The 18,352-nt window shown below is 38.1% G+C and overlaps 1 non-coding gene across 1 annotated transcript; it reads left to right on the top strand.

Moving 5' to 3' along the window:
* The first annotated feature begins 405 nt into the window (after positions 1–405).
* Positions 406–534, top strand: LOC111765006 (small nucleolar RNA SNORA31). Its single transcript, XR_002797471.1, has one exon. It is a non-coding gene; the product is annotated as a small nucleolar RNA SNORA31 (small nucleolar RNA).
* Positions 535–18,352: the final 17,818 nt, after the last annotated feature.

The raw sequence follows: 18,352 nt of genomic DNA, 5'->3' as shown, positions 1-18,352 counted from the left end.
GATAGTAACGAGAAGTCAGGCAAACTGGCCTTTTACCACCTGTTTTTGTACAACTTATGAACTTAGATGGTTTTATATTTTTAAACAGTTGAAAAAAATCAAAATACCTTGTGATATGAAAATTACATGGAATTAAATTTCAGTGTCCAGTCTTATTGGAACATGCTCTTTCATTTATGGATTGTCTATGGCTGCTTTTACTCTCCAGCAGAGTTGAGTGGTTGTGACAACTCTGTTGGGCCTTCAACACTTGAGAAAATTATCATGTGGCACTTTACAGGAAAGGTATGTTAACTCCTGCTGTAGAAGATGAAATCGTAGAGGGAATGTGGGGTATCTGGTGGGCAGAGGAGAAAGTAACCTGTGTCAATAGACTGAAAAGGCTGTATCAGAATGAACATGAACACGCATCTCAGACAGACCTGGAGCAGTTAATGTCTGCTGCTAAGGTTTCAACTACAGATGCAAGAAAAAGAAGGTCCTCATGCTTTCTGTGTTTTTGTGGCAACCGAGATTGAATGGGGGAATACAGGAAATTCTAAAAACATGGGGAAGAGGAAATAATCTTTGCAACTCAGAAATAAACTTGTAAACAGCAAATAGTCTTTTTACTACAAACATTTAAAAATGAAATAAAATTTAAAAAGAGGAAGTATTCCATTCTACACACCTCTTCCATCACTGTAGTGATAGGCAAAAGAGTCTATGCTAATAGAATTGTAGGAGTGAGCTATAGAAGCAATAAAGAGCCATTGAAAAAAAACAATCAAAAACTCCAAACCTGAGGCAAGGTTGTACATAGGGAGTTTTTGAATGTCAGTTTTTTGCATTTCAGTGACAATCTGTATATACCTTTTGTTTTTTATCTCTCAGGCTATGATACTTTGGAAATGAAAGACCTCTTGGGCAAATAATAAAAAATAGCTTCCCAAACTGCTGATTATTCATGAGATGTTCCCATTTTTTCCTTTGAATCATAACATAGCTAACTATTGAGAAATAGAGTTATTGTTGAAGCCTGAGGAGGTTTTCTGGTTTTCTTCTATTAAGGCACATATTCCCCAGTATCAAATGTTTCCTTCTCGGCTTCATTGCTTATCCACTCACATTTTTCTCTCTTTTAGTATTCCAGGAAGCTTTTTGTTAAATGCATTTTTTTTGTGTTTTTTTTTTTTTTAACTTTTTATAAAACGAAAGAAAAATTTATGAGCTATTTGGGGAAAAAAAGAGTATCAATGTAATAATCATTTTAAATTACATTGGCATAAATCTACAGCATTCTCTTTTATTTTCTGATGATGCTAATGAAAAACAAAACTAGCAAATTCAAATATTTGCCAAAGTCAAACCCTTGAAAATAACAGCTGTTGCAGTCTAATCACTCCATCCAAAGTTTGAGGGAACATGTGCCCCTACAAAAGCTATTTAAGCATTGTATGTGAATGCTCCCTACATTAACAGTACATGCATGTATAATTAAGTGTAGTTTCTCCTATTTCACACTCTGAACCTTGAGTGAATACTAACCATTAAGAAAAGAGGCAATAAACAGTATACATGGAACCTGATTTGATTAGGTATTAGATTCACAAATCATACCTCCTCATCCTGTTTTTGGAATTTAATTTAAGAATGCTTTGGAGCCAATCACTTGAACACATTTCATTTCCTTACCTGTTAATAGAACAAAAGAGAAAAAAACAAAGTATCTACAGAGAAGATTCTACACCAAACACCAAACTCTAGCAGTGTAAGAGAAATTCTACTCTCTACTTCAGGTAATTTGTATTGTCTGGCTTTTACCAATCAGGCTTTTTACTCCCCTCCCACCCCCGCCCCCCAGTGTTAGCAAGTTCTTCCTTGTATTATGCTAAAATCTGATTCCTGTTGGTAGTTAAGAGCATGGTATCAGGAGATGACCTTGGATGCATCTTCACCAGCAATGACTCTGGGCAAATGACTTAATTCTCTGAAATTTCTGTTTCCTCAGTCTATCAGAAATTTCACCTTCAAGTATATTTACTCCTGAACTTCTGTTCTTATGAGCCAGAAGGCTGGCAGCTTAACCTGGCAGAAGTTGCCAACTACCACACAAGCCAGTAGGAAGACAGAACTAGAAATCTTGGCAAATTGTTGGAGGCAGAGAGTGGGCTAGTTCCAGAGTGTAAAGCTCCTGGGGGCTGCAGCCCTTGGGGGTTCCCACCTTCCTGCTGGTGTTTTCTCCAGAAACACCACTAGGCTCCCATAAAGTCACAAGATAGAGAAAATCTAGCTCTTCCCCCCTTAGCCCTAGCTCTAGATTACTTTTTAAATTATCAAATAATCATGCTATTTTAAAGACATTATGTTTGTGATTCTGTCTTATCTTTTTTTATTTTACTGTATTAACAAACATAGAATGTAAATTTTCTCATTTTAACCATTTTTAAGCATACAATTCATTGGTATAAATTACATTTTCAATGTTGTCCTACTTTTACCACTACCCATTACCAAAACCATTTCATCATCCAAAGCAGAAACTCCGTACTTATTAAAGAATCATTCCCCCTTCCATCACTCCCTATCCCTTAGTAACCTTTAATATACTTTCTATCTCTGTGAATTTACAAATTCTAGATATTCCCTGTAAGTGGAATCCATACAACATTTGTTCTTTTGTGTCTGGCTTATTTCACTCAGCATAGTGTTTTCAAGTTTCACCCATGTTGTAGTATATATCAGCACTTTATTCATTTTTATGGTTGAATAATATTCTATTTATGAATATAGTACATTTTTTTGAATATCCATTCATCTGTGGATGAATATTTGAATTATTTCCACTGTTTGGCTATTGTGAATAATGCTGCTATGAACACTGGCATACAAATATTTGTTTGAGTTCCTGTTTACAATTCTTCTGCATATATAACTAGAAGTGGAATTGCGGGATAGCATGGTAATTTTATGTTCAACTTTTTTGAGGAATTGTTAGACTGTTTTCCTCAACAGCTGCACCATTTTACATTTTCACCAATAATGTATGAAGTTTCCAATTTCTCCACATCCTTGCCTTGTTATTTTTCAATAGTTAACCTGTGTTGTCACAATTTTTAGAAAGCTTTATATTTAGGGATATTAAACCTTTGTGATGTCAGTTCCAAACCCTTTCTCAAATTCGTCATTTTATTTTGCTTGCAGTTTCTTTGTTGTTTGCTGGGTTGATTAATTTAGTATTGGTTTATTTATTTACTTACTTATTTACTTATTGGCCATTATTTTGCCTTCATTCTTGAATGTCAATTTTGTAGAATTTGTTTAGATTCTGGTATTCCAGTTGAGACAGCGCTGCTGCTACCCCCATAGAGATTTGATGCAAATTAGATTACACCTCCCTGACAAGCAATCCCAAATCAGGAAATATAGCACAGGGAACAGAATGCAAGTTGTATTTCAGCCCCTACTTGTGCCCTTGGCCAAGTGCCTTTATGCAGGGGGCTTATTTTGCAGAGGCAGCTGACCTCCCATGTCAGATATAGAGAATGTTCATGAAAAGTAAAATGATGTATAGCCTTATTGATTTAAAAAATATATGCCTAAATGGCCATTTTGGATAGAAGTTTATAATTCTAGGCCCAATTGCAGCAATTATGTCTTTATCAGGGGGTCAGAAAAACACATTTTCCCATAATGTTTTCCACTAATGCTAGTCTTTGATGGTCACATAAAATTTGGGAAATTCTTATTACACTATTTCTCTCCTAGTGACTTACTGTGGAGTTAGCACATTACAGACACTGAAATAAACCCTATCAGGAACTCCTTTCTTCATGGAATATCCCTTAGTATCCCATATTACCTAAACCACAACAGTAGCCCTCTCTCAGCACCACAGAATGATTAAGTTGGCAAATCATGCACTTATCAAACTGCTGTTTACTTTTCAAGATGCCCTTCAAAACCTTCATCTCGCTGTGTCCACAAATATTAAACTATTATAGCATGAATTTTGCCCAATCCCAGGGAAGACTCCACTAGAATCCCAAAATTAAAAATGTCTGCCTTCACCCTCTACTCTGAAGATCCTATTATGACTCTATCAAGATGGTAGCCGGTCATGCTGCAGAGTAATAAGCCTGACTTTGCTTAATCAAGAGGTCTTTATGGGAAGTTGAAAGGACTTTGGTTTTAATGGACCTTCAAGATCTTTAATAAAAGAAGAGAACATGGCTTTTGCATTGCAGGATAAAAATAAGGAACTGTAGGGCAAGATCTCAGGAGACTACTGAAATATGGGTGGGTGAGGGCATGGTTGGGTATAGTTATATCTGGAAACAGATCCTGCAAAAGTGCCCAAGACAAAGAGGGTGCACTGTCCAGAAAGAGCCAGGCAAATTGTGCTATTTAGTTGCAACCCTCATCAGTGGATGACTGAACCTTCACTTGCGTGAGAATCTCCCAGTGATGTATGATAAGTCTAGGGCAGACGGTCATCAGTCTTAACATTTAGAGAACTATGCCTTGCTGGCTGGCTGCCCGGTGGGACAACAGGATCTTGCTGTTTCTGTGTTGGTCTATCCCATGTAGGGACCTCTCATGATTCAGGTTACCCAGTAGGGTAGTAGGGAGCATGCTTGAACTGAGCAAGCCCAAGACAATGAACACACTCATTACATATATATGGAAAAAATCTCCTCAACCTACCCACCTAAAACACTATTTGGTAAGCATGCAGATTTTGGGTGCTGAATATAAGAGCCTGGAAGAGAGACTAAGACTATAAAGAATGTGAAAAAGCATCTATTCTATGGGTAGGTATTCCAGGGCAAACTCTTGGCCTTATAGCTATTTAAGGAAAGATCATACCAGGTGGAGGCAATTGCCAGTGAAAAGGCCCTAAAGTGGGAATAACTTATTATGATGTTGCATACCAAGAGGCTTACTCTTGGAACCAAGAGAGCCAAACCCTGGTCCCGGTTTTGTCACCATCTAGAGGGGAAGCTATTTATGGATATCAGGTTTCATTCCCCCCCAAAAAAGGTTTGAATAAAAGCTGAAACCTTGGCCAAAGCGTTTCTTTCTCCAGGTCTTTGTTTTGTTTTTTATTTTAAAAAATGAGAACGTTGGACTACATTTTTCTATGATTACCTTCATAGATTTTCATTCACCATCATCTTTTGTGATATTCAGAGTTGAGTAACATTTGATGACCAGAAATAAATTAATCACTTGCCAAAAACTCCAAAATTTTGATACTTGGTACACTTAGCATCATTAAGTTTACCTCAAAAAATCCACACTAAGGTGTCATTTTATTGAACATCATTCGAACTGGAAAGCCAGTTCTAGTACAGAAATGATTGTAGCAATCTGTTGGTTTAGATCTGTCAAACGCCCAAGAGGAGACAGCAAAATATACCACAGTCACTTCTCAGCAGTTCACACATCCTTTATATGCAGTGTTACATTGTAAACCTTCAAGTTCCTGTTTAATGGCCTTGGTTGGCTTAATAGTGCTCAGCTCGCTTTCCCTGATGTGAAAAGTTGCTGAGAAAAATGTTCAATATTTTCTCTTGATTTCTCTTCTATCAATTTTCTTGTTTTCCTTACTCTTGCAGGCAATTAGAGCACCAACTCTCTGATCTCTGAAAGTCAAGATGATTTAAAGGAAGGTAAAATGGGACATGGGTAAACTAAGGGAGTAGAATATCAGTTTTTCTGTGCTTTTTTGTTTGTTTTTAATGGTTTCTCCTCATAACACTGCAATACTCTCTCTCCTAAGGAGTGAATTCTGGATTTCTTAGAAGAACACTACAAGACTTTACAATAGCCTTGAGGATGATTATAAGATGTGGAAGATCTGCAGTGAATGTCAAGCCAAAGGTGGGTTGGAGGAGGAGGGAAAATAAGGAGCAGGGTCGGACTCTTTCTTTTCTTCTCTCCATAATTCATCTTGCCTCCCTAGGAAGGAACTTTTGTATCTTTGAGCTTCTTTGTGTCTCTTGCTATATATTGTTAGGGCAAACCACAAGTTATCATTAAAATAAAAATTCCTTTTTATGGAATAACCTTTATAACAACCTGCTCTATAAATACAAATCTAAAGAACCATGAGGGCTGAATAATAAAATTCCATCTGCAGGGATATTGCCCTACTTTAGCTTACTAAAGCCTAGGAGTTCCTTAGGAAATAGAGGATCCATTTCCTTCATACTGTCAATCAAAACTATGTCAATTCTACCTCCAAAATATATCTTGATTCCATCCACTTCTTTCCATCTCCACAGACCATCCTAGTTGAAGTCACTTACATCTCTTACCTGAAAAACTGTAATCGCTTTCTCTCTTCAGGGGCATTCTTGCTTTCATTCACTCTGTCATCCACACAGATGCAAAGGCGGCCTTACAAAAATGAAAACAAGATTATATCCTACCCCTGCTTAAAATCCTCTGTTTCCCTAGAGAACCCAGACTTTGAACTGCATTTTGAATAAATTCAAACTTTCATTGCTCTGCATGATCTGGGTTGTTCTTACCTCCTGTCACTTGTCCTTTTGCTCAAGATTCTCCAGGGCATGTCATTCTTTCAGTTTCTTGTTCCCATCTTGAAGTCTTTGCATCGATCTCCTGCTTGGAATTTTCTTCTTCTGGCTAGTCTCGTGGCTGACTCGGTCTCATTATTAAGGCTTCCGTGTAAATGCCGACACCTCAGTAGCAGCACCTTGGCTATTCTATCTTAAAGGCCAGCCCCCTTCCAACTCCTGTGTATGCTACCACTTTCCCACCTACCCATTGTAGCACTTATCCTCTGTGATTACCTTGCTTGTTGATTTTCAAATTTTTAATTTTCTGCCTTTCCACATTAGAATCCTATGTTCTCAAAAGCAGAACCTTTGCCTTCTTCACCACAGAAACCTTAGAACCTAAACTAGTTTGTGCTTTTAAACAGCACTCAGTAAATATTTATTGAATGAATGAATAAATATAGCTGAATTTACCTAGAAATACCTTTATAGAAAGAGGAGTAAAAACAAATACAAAAAAGCAAAGAGAGAACCCAAGGACAGTTATACTGTGGAACTAGATTTGTCACTGAACCATGAGTGTGGAAAGATGATACAAGATGCATAATGGTGAATCAATGATCAGGGTTCATGAGCCTGAATAACTTAACATTATGGAAAAGAAAAGAATTTGACATGGATGGTCATTATATGAAATTGATGTGATAAGATGTTACTTCAGTCTGAGGTTCTTATTCATACACATTGAACTGTAAAAATTTGTGCCTTACAATACACAGTGAGCAAATATACCAACATGCCAGTGATACTTATTATAATTATATGCAGTTTAACTCATAATTGCATAATGTGAAATTTACACATATCCTATCTGTTACACATTGCACAACTCTAATTTATAATTACCAACCTTGGTTAGAAAAAAAAAATGTTTTGGTATTTCTTCTATGCCCTATCTAGTTACTAGGTTTTTTTTCCCCTTTTTATTCTTTGAACAACTTATGAAGCTCAGTTAAATTAAAAATTATTTGTTAACATAACTACTGTAACATATCATGAAAAAATTAACAGTAAGTCCTCAATATAAAATATCAAGTTAATTTTGAAATATCCCAATTGTTCATTTTTTTACATTTTCAAAAAAAAATCATGACTCCCACATTTTGCATTTGGTTGATATATCTCTTAAATCACTATATATTCCCCCATCTTCTTTTTTTCCTTTTTTCTTGCTACTCATTTGTTGAAGAAACTGATACCTATCTGACAGAGTTTTCCACATTCTGGTTTTTTTGTCTTGCATACTCATAGTGCATATCTATCTCTGAATTTTGTGTAACTGGTGGATATATAGAGATGTTTGGTCAGATTTAGGTTTGAAGTTTTGGCAAGAATGTGCCATGGATAATTTTATCTATACTTCTATCAGGAGGTACATAATCTCTATTGTCTCTCTTTTGTAGGTTAAGATTGGTGAGTTCCCTTGTTGTTGGGCTTATATTCCCATTATAACACTCCCCAGCAGCTTTAATCTTATAGTTTTATCAGCCATTGATAATTGCCTAAAGTGATGATCGCATTAGTGACTGCAAATTGGTGATAATCTAATTCAGTCGTTCCCTAACCATTAATAGTTAGAATTCTTCAATAAAGAACAATTTTCTCTGTGAGGGAGATTTAGATCCTGTGAGGTACAATTTGTTCAAGAAAGGCAAGATATATCCTTGAATCTTTTCCTCTCTTAACCATTTTTCAGAATAATGACTTGCTTCCCTATTTTATTCCAAATGAGACAATTAACTTTATTCTCCCCTGATATCTATTTTTTTTGTAACTCATGAGCTTTAACATATTCCATGTCTTTCAGTCCACTGCAGTTATTCATTCTGGAGCTCAGCTTGTCCCATCTTTGACCAGTGAGAATCCCTTCAAGTTGGTTCCTTAAACCTTGTGACATAACCCTAAGAAGTTTTCGATAGTTTTCCTAGCTTTCTGGATAACAAGATGTTCAAGGTTCATCTTGTACATTTCCTGACCTAAACCTTGGATCAACCTTTTCTCCAAGTACCCCTGGTTCATTTTAGAGGAGAAGAGTATTTAAAGATCACTAGTGCTATAGGTACACATTAGTATGGTCATTATTATTTCTAGAACTTTTCAATGGATAGGGCCAGGAATTCTTTAAGATAATGAGACCATGAGTTCACAATGACATCTCCAATTCAAATTTAGTATTATACAGTTTCTATTTAACTTCTTTGATTGTACATTTGGATCTTTTTCTTATAATAAAATCTTGGTTCCTAACATCGTGAATATAACTACATATATACATTATCCTTTTTTTTTAACAAATCAATTTTATCAGTACATATTAACAAAGCATACAATTTATCCCAATAGTACAATCAATGGTATTTGGTATAATCCCATAGTTGTGCATTCATCACCTCATCATCATTAAAGCATTTTCATTATTTCAGTAGTAATTATAATAATAAACAAAAAAAACTAATAACAAAGTTCTTCACCCCTCGATCTCGCTATGCTTCCCCTTTTGTACATAACTGCTATTTCTGGAAATTCTTGCACAATTACTTATCTATTAAGCAGTTTTATTGAGGTATATCACATACCATATGATCTATCCAAAGTGCATAATCAGTGGCTTTTAGTATAATTACAATGTTGTGCATTCATCACCACAAAATATTTTAGAACAATTTCATCACTCCAAAGAAGAAAATAATATAAAATATATACCAGTTTCAGAAAAACACTAACAATGTTATTATGAAAGCAGTTTAATATTTCTTTGTATTTTCCCAATAGGGCGATACAATCAAATCACTGTGGTTAAGTCTTCTCTTCATTTGTTTTATTTTGGTTTCACTTTGGGTATTAGTTTTTATCTTTACTTTTGTTTTAGAATTATGTAAACCATTACATGATTCAAATAGAATCTATAAATCAAAATGCATTTAAAAATTCTAGTTTCTGTTATTATCCTATGCCTACTCCTATAGGTAAATATTAATTTTTTGTTTATGCTTCTAGTTTCAAAAATGAGAATATGTGCGTGATGATTAGGCTGTTGTGTCAACTCGGCCAGGTAATTGTGTCCAGTTGTTTGGTTAAGCAAGCACTGGGCTAACTGTAATACAAGGGCGTTTATGGACTTTAGTCACCATTGACTTTACTGCAGTGGTAAATCATAGATAGCTGGTTATAATCACATCAATCAGGGAGATTGCTATCAGCAATAAGTGACACTTTATCCAATCAGTTGAATGCCCTAAAATGGGAAGTGATTCCAACATTGAGTGAGAATTTCTTAGCTTGTCTTTGGACAGCCAGTGTCTCCCAGAACTCGACAAGAACCTACATTGGACTTTCACTGCAGCCGCTGGTTGCGGTCTGCTTGTGGGACCTGGACTTGTGCATCCCCACAGCTGTGGAAGAGCGTCTTATAGAATGGCATACTATTGACAGATATCTCTTGTTGATTCTGTTTCCCTAGAGAACCCTGACTAATACAGGTGACTATACACACAACTCTAAAACTTACTTTACTCACTTATTCCTATATCCTGGAGATCACTCCACAACAATATGTAGAGATGGTCCTCAGAGAAATTCTCTTGAGCGTTGGTTCAACTCTTGTGGATTGACTGAAGAAAGCTTTATTTCTCTCATTAGAAGTGCACAAACATGTTATGTTGCTGTTTCATTACCGCAAAAGAAACAGACACTATCACATCTCTTAAAGGGTGATTCAGAGCTCATAAATACCTTGTTAATTAAGTGAAAATGATATAACCACTTTTTTAAACCTTGAGTTTTTTAGAACTTGTCAAATGAACTAGATGCATAGAATCTTTAATTTTATTGATTTATAAACCGTTCAATTGTAGAAAAATTTTAATACTGCTATTGCCTAGCATTGCCTCCACATAGCACTTAATAAATGTTGATCATGAAATTATAAAAATACTTCTACCACCAAGGCCTTCCATAAACTGAATATATTTTTATCAATCTATTACTTTTGTTTATTACAACTCTGGTGAATGATGGGGTTTCTAAGTTTGTCTTCTTAAAATGGATCCTTAATGCCCTCTTATTATTATTATTGTTGTTGTTGTTGTTATGATGATTACTTATTGATCCATTGTTACTCATCGAAAAGGGCTTTCCACAAATTTCTTTTTTATGTTGGGTTTTGAGTAAATGATGTAATGTTTAAAAACACATAATCTATTAATTCTCCACAACTTTTATTCTTGCTTCTGTAATCAAATTGACATTTTTCATAGGATTGATTAAAACCTTTATTACACAAAAACATGATCTAAATGTTTTTGAAATTCCATTCATAGTGATAAATTAGGAAATTGGAGCTTCTGCATACAGAATTAGGGCTAGTAACTTTAGACTAATGTCTTTTTTACATTGCGTTCATCTACTAAAGGGATGTCTGTCACTACACTTAAGCTAATGTGTCATTTGGAATATTTTCACTTCCTTCTGAACCTTGGTAACAGGTTTTCTGCATTTAAACATAATAATCTATCACTCTGATGCAGCTTGATAAAGCTGTCTGGATGAAAGTGGCTCACTGAGATAATTATTAAGATAACGTAACATGATTTTGAAGGCTCCCAAAAGTTAAAACCTGTTTACCTCTATTTTGACTACTTTAAGAAGGAAAGGACTGACATGGCTTTTAAAAGATAATCTTCAGCTCTACTTAGGACAATATGCTCCTCTATTGTCATCCCTATATTTTATATATTATGAAGATAGGATCTTTTAGGTAAAGTGTTTTCATTTAATTGGTATATTCTTTTATTTATTAACATAATCCTTGCATGCATATTAAACATTAAAACAAATCAGGCAGGACATGTTTTTCAGATTTTCTTTATCAAAGTTGTAAGTGTCACATCTCAGAAAGAGCTCTACTGAATATTATTGTGGCAGAACATGAGCAGCAGTGGATGCAGAAAAAGCAATTCAGAGCAAAGCAAAGATTCCAGACTAATTCAGAGAAAGAACACCAAAGGTGTTACACACACACATACACACACACACACACACATTGTTATTGTTTTTTTAAGAGGCACCTAGGATTGAATCCAGGACCTCATACATGGGAAGCAGGCACTCAACCACTGAACTACATCCACTCCCCCAAAAGTTAATTTTTTAAAATATGTTTTATTTATTTGTAAAAGATATATAGATCACACAAAATGTTACATCAAAAAGTATAGGAGGTCCCATATGCCCCACTCACCACACCCCCCACTTTTCCCACATCAACAACTTCTTTCATTAGTGTGGTACGTTCTTTGCAATTGATGAATACATTTTGGAGCATTGTACACAGCATGGATTATAGTTTACATTGTAGTTTACACTCTCTCCCAGTCCATTCAGTGGGTTATGGTAGGATATATAATGTCCTGTATCTGTCCCTGCAATATCATTCAGGACAAATCCAATGCCCCAGAATGCCCCATATGACATCTCCATTTCCCTCTCCCTGACTTCAGCAACTCCCACGGCCACTGTGTCCACATCAGTGATACAATTTCTTCCATTGCTAGAGTCACAATAATTCTATAGTAAAATACCAGTAAGTCCACCCCAATCCCTATTTTATTCCTCCATCCTGATGATCCTGGAGTGGCAATGCTCAGTCCACCTCTCAACTGAGAGGGGGCTTTGATCCCACATGGCTGGTGGATGGAACTCTTGTGCCTGCAGCTGTAGACTCTCTTTTCCTTGGTGTGGTAGTTGTCTATCCTCACCTCCCTGTCAACTGACCTGGTAAGTCCAACAAACTGGAGAGTAGGTGCTACAACAGCACTGAGACTCAGGGCCCAGCTGGCACATGGACAGCCCAGAGATTCAAGTCCCCTGGGTATACACTAACCCCAGCACCAACCACAGGTTCAATAGAAGGGACAGAAGAGGCATGTGTAGACAAGTCAGATCTGAGTCCAACTCCTTTACACTCAGGGGCACAAATTCCAACGTAGGGCCCCCTGGCAAGGCACTGAACTCTGGAGCCATTTGCCATGACCATAGGACCTGGGTGTCTTCATAGCCCTCAGGAGCAACAGTACCTGGGGTTGTACCTACTTTTGCTGTCTCTGAGAGCCTGCTGAGACATGCATAAGCATGATCCCTCTGATGACCTCCCAACTCATTTTGAAGTCACTTAGCCATATAAACTCATTTGTCTTGACCATTTCCCCCTTTTATTCAAGCTCTTTTTCTTGTTGCATCACCAGCCAGTGCTTGGTAGTAATGCCTCCATGTCAGGGAGGCTCATTCCCAGAAGTCATGTCCCACATCCCCAAAGGCTATTAATCAAGATCTCTAGGGACCTTTTTTTTTTTAAAGATTTATTTTTTATTTATTTCTCTCCCCTTCCCTCCCACCCCCCAGTTGTCTGCTCTCTGTCATTTGCTGTGTGTTCTTCTGTGACTGCTTCCATCCTTATCAGTAGCACCGGGAATCTGTGTTTCTTTTTGTTGCATCATCTTGTTGTGTCAGCTCTCTGTGTGTGCAGCACCATTCTTGGGCAGGCTGCACTTTCTTTCGTGCTGGGCAGCTCCTTATGGGGCACACTCCTTGTGCGTGGGGCTCCCCTATGTGTGGGACACCCCTGCATGGCACGGCATTCCTTGCACGCATCAGCACTGCGCATGGGCCAGCTCCACACGGGTCAAGGAGGCCCAAGGTTTGAACCGCAGACCTCCCATGTGGTAGGCAGACGCCCTATCCATTAGGCCAAGTCCACTTCCCTCTAGGGACCTTTTAAACCCTGAGAGATCTTGATTAATAAGATCTAAAAGTCACAAGTCCAGGGAAACGGACTTTGGCCCAGTGGTTAGGGCGTCCGTCTACCATATGGGAGGTCCGCGGTTCAAACCCCGGGCCTCCTTGACCCGTGTGGAGCTGTCCCATGCGCAGTGCTGATGCGCGCAAGGAGTGCCATGCCACGCAAGGGTGTCCCCCACGTGGGGGAGCCCCACGCGCAAGGAGTGCGCCCCTGAGGAAAGCCGCCCAGCGTGAAAAGAAAGAGCAGCCTGCCCAGGAATGGCGCCGCCCACACTTCCCGGGCCGCTGACGACAACAGAAGCGGACAAAGAAACAAGACGCAGCAAATAGACACCAAGAACAGACAACCAGGGGAGGGGGGGGGAATTAAATAAATAAATAAATCTTTTTTAAAAATAAAAAAATAAATAAAAGTCACAAGTCCAAATGATCTTGTTTCTCAGATATGTAAGTCTTGACTGTTGCTATGCTCTCTCCCAATCCATAGCCTTTGTATGGCTTGTCATTATCACCAATGACTTCCATATTACCAGATTAAATGGTAACATGTTATTCAGCCTACCAACAGTAATTGTTACAACTGATCAGTCTCTCTTCCTGGAAACTCTTGTCTTCATTGGCATCCCAGGTACCACACTCTCCTACTTTTTCTCCTACCACTTTATCAATATCTTCCACCTTCAGTTGTTTGGCTTGGCATGTGATAAGCAATTGTTGAGCCCACATTGCAAAAGCAAAACATAACACAACTTCATCCCCTTGTGAGTATTTTTCTTTCTTAAACCTCTATAAAGCCTTTAGCTTTTGCTTTGTGAGGAAAATAAAGAATTGTCAGTCCTACAGGAATAAATAACTGCTTCAATAATATTAAATTTATACTTCATTGACTTATTTCTGAATCTTTCTAGGTACCTAATCACTTTGAGTTTCAATGATGAATCATAGAGTACTTGTAAAAAGACACTTAAATGGTAATTAAATGCAACATTTGTAATACCAGCAAGAACAATATTCATAACTCAGTTGATATGATGACATATGATGAGCAAACATAGTCAGTGATATTGCATTACTACCTGACTGACAATTGTAAGTCACCATCATTTGTAAGATACCTTCCAATTTCAGAAAAAGCATGTCTTTCAATGGATGAAATGTGGTATGTTTCGAGGACCAAAATTCATTCAACTGCTCAGGCCAAGATCCTTGGAATTATCCTAGATTACTCTTTCTCTTGTGCCTCTAATCTTTTCCATCAGCAAATCCTATTGGGGCTACTGCAAAATATATTGTGACTTGCTACTTCTCACCACTTCCATCACCACCATCCTAATGCAATGCACCATGATCTCTCACTAGTTTTCTACTGCCATTCCTGCCTTGTTTCCAGGTTTGCCTCTATTTTCCACACAGAGCCAGAATGATCCTTTTAAAATGTAAGACAAATCTTGCCACTTCTCTGCTCAAAAATCTCCAAGGACTTTCTACTACTCTTAAAATCCCAATTCTTTACCATTTTCTAAAATAATGTCTTTTCTGGCTCACTCTCCAAATTCATCACTTATCACTCTCCTTCTTGTTCACTGGTTGAGAGCCATACTAACCTTCTTATTGTTCCTCAGAAATGTTAAATATGTCCCAGAACTTGCCCTGCAACTTGCAGTTCCTTCTATCCTGAGATCTGCTTCCCTCAGAGATTGACATAGCCAATTCTCTCACTGTTTTCAGGTCTCTACACAAATGCCACCTCCTTAGTGGGAACTTTTCTGATTACATTATCTCTTTCAATTGCCTTTGACCTGGTAAATTTTTCTTTATATAATTATCTGCATATTATATTTCTATTTGTTGAATTAGATTGTAAAATTGAGACAGGGAGGGATTCTCTTTCTTTCTTTGGTGTTTAACTGCTGTGTCCCCAACACCTAAATCAATGCTTGGTAGATTGTAGAAGCACAATAAATGATTTGAAGAATTTATATATACTTAAAATATACATAACCAACAAAGGATTAGTACCCAGAAATTATGAAGGACTCTCACTAATCAAAAAGATTGGCAATGTCCAAGAAACTTAAATCTCTGGGCTGTCTGTGTTTGATCTGGGCCCTGAATCTTAATGGAGTTGCAAAACCACCTCTCCTTTTCATTGGTCTCACCCAGGACAACAAACATGGGGGTGATGATGGACAACTACCTTACCAAGGAACTGAGAGAGTTTACAACGGCAAGCAAGAGAGTCTCATCCATCGGCCCTGTGGGATCACAGCGCCCTCTCAGTTAGAGGTAGAATGGACATCACCATCCCAGAATCCTCAAGATTGGGGAATGAACTATGAACTAAAGTAGACTTACTGGTATTCTTTACTATAAACTTATTGTGATTCTAGCAGTGGGAGAAATTATATCACTGAGTTGAAGGCAGTGGCCACTGGAGGTTCTGAGGGCAGGAAGATGGAAAAACACTTGAATACGGAGGCATTTTTGGAATATGGGAATGGTCCTGAATGATTGCAGTGACAGATACAGACCATTATAAATCTTGCCATAACCTACAGAATTGGGTGGGAGAGAGTGTAAACTACAATGTAAACTTTAATCCACACTTACTGGCAATGCTCCAATATGTGTTCATCAATTGTAAATGAATGTACCTCACTAATGAAGGATGTTGTTAATGTGGGAAAATGTGGGAAGCATGAGGAGCAATATGGGAATCCCCTATATTTTTTATGTGACATTTGCATAATCTTTTAAAAAAATAAAATAAATTTTAAAAAAGAACAAAATTTGGTGGGGAGTAGATGTGCCTCAAGTAGTAGAGCACCTAGTTCCCACATGGGAGGTCCTGGGTTCAGTCCCTGGTGCCTCCTAAAACAAACAAACAAAAACAAACAACAGGCAAAACAAATGAAAAAAACAACTCAGGGGAGCTGATGTGGCTCAGTGGTTGGGTGCTGGTTTCCCACATACAAAGTCCAGGATTCAATCTCTGGCCCCAAAATCTAAAAGAAAAAAAAAGATTGGCAAACAATCCACTAGGAAAATAGGAAAAGAATGTAAATAAAATAGGCAATTCATAGAAGAGGCCAATAAATGTATACACATATGTTCAAACTCATTAGTAATTAGGCAAAAGAAAATGAAACCCATAACAAAATGCCATTTCACAGGCATCAGATTGCTAAATGCTTCAAATCTGACTGAAGCAAAGATGTGGAAAAATGACTTCTCTTATACTTCTAGTGGAGTATGAATTGGTATAACCTTTTGGGGAAGCAAATTGGTAATATCAGGTAAAATTGAGGATATGAATACCCTTCAACCCAGAAATTCCACATCTAAGTTTATTCCCTAGAAGTGGGAAGAATCTTGTACATCTATTAAGTGTCATATACACTGAAGCATTATTTGTGGCAGTGAAAATTTATAAAAAACCTGAATGACTACTGTAGCAGTTTGATATGGTTATGAATTCCAAAGATAGATATTGGATTATGTCTGTAATCTGGTCTGTACCTGGGCATGATTAAGTTATGATTAGGGCTTTAATTGGGCCTCATCATAGGGCACAGATAAAAGGCATGGCAAAGGACGGAGTTGAGGGTTTTTGATGTTGAAGTTCTGATGTTGGAGTTTGATGCTGAAGCCTTAAGCTGGAGCCCTGGGAAGTAAGCTCACAGAGGAAAGAGAAGCAAAACCCTGGAAGGGCAGGAACCCAGGAAACCTGAACCCTTGCAGATATTGGCAGCCATCTTGCTCCAACATGCAAAAATAGACTTTGGTGAGCATAAAACTTATGCCTTATGGCCTGGTATCTGTAAGCTCCTACCCCAAATAAATACCCTTTATAAAAACCAACCAGTTTCTGGAATTTTGCATCAGCACCCCTTTGGCTGACTAATACAACCACCAAGAAAAGAATGTGAAGCCAGATAGTAAGATAGGGAATCAATAGATGGATCTGGAACCTGGCAAGAAGTCAATACCCCTAGGATGGTTGCTGGAAGACCATCCTCAAGATTCTGCCATCCAATACAAGGTTTCTTCCAGATGCCAGGAGAAGCCCCGGATAGTCCCCCAAGGACTTTATCATTGGGCCCTCATGGGGATTGATAGGTGGCATAATCAATTAAAACAGCAAACAGCTGGAAATCCGCCCCTGCAAAGCGGTGGAATAATTAATGGTTTAAAAAGCAAGCAGCAGGGAAACGGACTTTGGCCCAGTGGTTAGGGCGTCCGTCTACCATATGGGAGGTCCGCGGTTCAAACCCCGGGCCTCCTTGACCCGTGTGGAGCTGGCCATGCGCAGTGCTGATGCGCGCAAGGAGTGCCCTGCCACGCAAGGGTGTCCCCCACGTGGGGGAGCCCCATGCGCAAGGAGTGCGCCCATGAGGAAAGCTGCCCAGCGTGAAAAGAAAGAGCAGCCTGCCCAGGAATGGCGCCGCCCACACTTCCCGTACCGCTGACGACAACAGAAGCGGACAAAGAAACAAGACGCAGCAAACAGACACCAAGAACAGACAACCAGGGGAGGGAGGGAAATTAAATAAATAAATAAATCTTTAAAAAAAAAAAAAAAAAAAAAAGCAAGCAGCAGGTTCTTTTGCTCTCTTGCCTTCTCCATGTCCTGGTGTTGATCCGTGTGCCTGTTCCTACCTTCTGCACCCTGCTCTCGCTGTTTTTCCCCTGCCATGGTCACCATGCAAGTAAAAAGTGGGCATTTAGAATCTATCATGGGAAATTGTAGTCTGTAAATCAGCCCACTTTATCACTTTTCAGCCCCTTTCCCTCTTCCTGGGGTCCATGATCTGTTATTTTCTCCCATTGCTCTTCCCTCACTACCTTAATAAATAACTGGCCTAACTCACCTGACATGCTCTTGAAATTCATTTCTGCAGCATAATCAAGAACCTAGACAAAATCTGGTAGCAAATGGACACATAAGTTCTGGAATACTATATGGCAATTCAAATGAATAAACTAGGGCT

This window comes from Dasypus novemcinctus, chromosome 12, assembly GCF_030445035.2.
Source record: "Dasypus novemcinctus isolate mDasNov1 chromosome 12, mDasNov1.1.hap2, whole genome shotgun sequence".
Taxonomy (NCBI): domain Eukaryota; kingdom Metazoa; phylum Chordata; class Mammalia; order Cingulata; family Dasypodidae; genus Dasypus; species Dasypus novemcinctus.
This window is presented reverse-complemented; position numbering and strand designations above follow the sequence as displayed.